Source organism: Haematobia irritans, chromosome 3, assembly GCF_050003625.1.
Source record: "Haematobia irritans isolate KBUSLIRL chromosome 3, ASM5000362v1, whole genome shotgun sequence".
In the NCBI taxonomy this organism is placed as follows: Eukaryota; Metazoa; Arthropoda; class Insecta; order Diptera; family Muscidae; genus Haematobia; species Haematobia irritans.
The window spans coordinates 39,596,294-39,599,160 of record NC_134399.1 but is presented as its reverse complement, the minus strand read 5'-3'; the positions used below and the strand labels follow the sequence as shown (position 1 = coordinate 39,599,160).

Sequence of the window (2,867 nt, the reverse complement as noted above, 5' to 3'; positions counted from 1 at the left end):
TTTTAGTTCACATGTAATTAAATTTATAGACATTTTCGTCAAAAATGGTAGATAACATTTCATGAAAATTTTGCAAATTTTAAGTTAAACGTTTCATCGTTCATAAACTGGTGTGCCTTTACGAATATTATTCTTAGAGTAAATTGTCAGCAGATGCGATGAACTACAGAGATCTTTATCGGCATAGTGGAATGTGATTAATGTAAAGATGATGTTACTTGAGTTTTGTTGTGTATACATGAGCGTGGGGTTGTTTTTATTTTTATTCATTTAGTGGTTTGTGTGTGTGTGTTTGTTATTCGCGGATGGTTTAATTGGCTGGATGAGGTGTTGTTTACAATAAAGGCACATGTGTTTTTGTTGTTGTAGGGATGTTTTGGCTTTGCTTGGTTTTGTTTGGCATGCTTCAGTTGTATAGTTGGCGTTGGCGTGGGCTGTTGCATCTTTTTAGCTGGTATGCAACAAGGGAATATAAAGACGTGGAATATTTTGGATTTTTTGATAATTAAACCTTTTAAATGAAAGTTATTAATATTTTATCAGTAGTTTAGAAAAAAGTTATTAAGAATATTTAGGAAAATATGTTGAAATTGAAAGTGCATTGAAATTTTTATTATTCAATGTAAAAAAATAATATTCAATTCCAGATGAATTTGGAAAATTTTTGTTATATCTCAGCGTATAGTTTATTCATAAATTGGTAAGTATTTTTTGAATATGACTTTCTTTTAAAAATAATATTTTTTAGTTATATTATTATTTGTTAATTAATTTTTTTGGAAATCAGTTTAATGTGTGTCTTTGTTGTAAAAACAATATTTAATTTCAGAGCAACTCCAGATGGATTCGAACAAATTTAAAAAATAGAGAATTGGTAAGTTTTCTTTTAAAAATTGCCTTTTTTCGACTAGAATATTTACGTTTTTATGACCTTTTTATCATCAAAATTACAGGTTTTTAATACCTTATTTTAGTATTTCTTTAATAAAATTTTTTGGAAACCAATGTAATATTTTTAATGTAAAAACAAATATTTAATTTCAGAATAACCCCTTAAAAATTTGGACAAATTTTTAGTACTCCTTTGCCTGTAATTTAATAGTGAATTGGTAAGGATTCTTTAACTTTCTTTTAACCCTGGATAGTCATCCTTATTTTGTTGTACATTAACGTCATCCTTCGTCATTTTGACTACGGCTGATTTCAAGACTCTATAATTTTCATCGTGAGCGAAAAGTGAACCAAACTTGAATTTATTTTCTTACTAAATTTGGTTTTAAGTAGTATAAAACAAAAATTCATAAAACGGTCGAATTAGTATAACTTAAATTTACTATTTCCCAATAGACTAAAATGCATTTTAAATCGAAAATGAAATTACGTGTCGTCATTTTGACGAATGATGACTTTCTATGGATATCAAGAATATTTGGTTTTTTATGCATATTATTATTTTTTTCATTAGATTTTTTGAAAACCTATTTAATAATTTTATTTAATGTAAAAAATAAATATTTAATTTCAGAGTAACCCAAATAAATTTGGACAACTTTTTATATTTCCCCTCAGCGTACAATTTAATAGAGAATTGGTAAGTTTTATATTAAAACTTTGGCTTTCTTTCAACTAGAATATTTATTTTATTATATCTTTCACATCGATAACAACACAGTTTTATGAGTTTATTTAGAATACTTCATTATTTCTCTAATTGTTTCAGGTACAAATTTTATGAGATACGTTTTCCAAAGAAAAGTTAAATTCCTTACACCATTTGATAAAATGCCCCAAATATTGTAAGTTACAAGCTAAAATGAAGAATTAAAAATTATATTTCATTACATGGTGTTAATTTTTAACAATTTCCATTATTGTTTCCATTTATTTCCAGCAAGGTATGTGAAAAAATTACCTACGATGAATAAAAAAGGATAAGTCAAAATGTCCAAACAGCGAGTTCAAATGAACTACTGTCTGTTCCACGTGGTCATAATTTTTATTCACAAAAAACATTGTATTAAGAACTTTCATCATAAGTTTTTATAATAAAATACTTTTGCTTAAAGAAAGTTTAATTTTAATGTATGAAAATTTTCATAATAGTAAAACGGTTTGTTGTTCCTTTAATTATTTAATTTCTCTCTACTGTGGAATGATTGATTTAAAAATAGTTTAGTCGTCGACATTTTAAAGAGACTGTTAACCAATTTTTATTATCGGGTTTCTCACAAAATAAGCAAGTAAACCAAAATAATACTGACTTTTTAACTTGGTAGGGGTATATAAATTTTATGGTGTTGTAAAAATGAACTAAACTACAATGTTATAGATGAACTAAAATTGAAGAAAATTATAAACTAGACAAGTTGAAAAAAATCTTAAGGGCTAAATCATGGTCAATATTACTACAGTTTAGTTCATTTTGCAATGGAAAAGGGTTCACTGTTTTTTCAGTGTGGTATTTAACAACTATGCCAAAAGTGGTCCATATCAGTCGATAATCATATATAGCCCCCATATAAACCGATCCCGAGATTTGGTTTTGGAGCCTCTTGGAGAAGCAAATTTCGTCCGAGTCAGTTGAAATTTGGTACATTGTGCTAGTATATGGCCTTTAACAACCATGCCTAGCTAGGTCCATATTGGTTATAGTTATATATAGCCATCAGATAAATCTTGGGGATCGATTTATCTGATGGCTATATAACACAAAAATTGGTCCATATCAAGTTCATAATTGTATATAGCCCCCATATAAGCGACCCCCATATTTCAATTCTGGCTCTCTACGTATTGTCTAATATATACCACGTATGGACTAACTCACAATTTAGAAAACGATGTTAAGGAGTCTTATGATACCACAA

At 27.7% G+C, this 2,867-nt stretch overlaps 1 long non-coding RNA gene across 1 annotated transcript; it reads left to right on the top strand.

Moving 5' to 3' along the window:
• Window positions 1-1,043: 1,043 nt before the first annotated feature.
• LOC142229022 (uncharacterized) lies at window positions 1,044-1,982 on the top strand. Its single transcript, XR_012720307.1, has 4 exons — window positions 1,044-1,109; window positions 1,526-1,591; window positions 1,721-1,796; window positions 1,892-1,982. It is a non-coding gene; the product is annotated as an uncharacterized LOC142229022 (long non-coding RNA).
• Window positions 1,983-2,867: the final 885 nt, after the last annotated feature.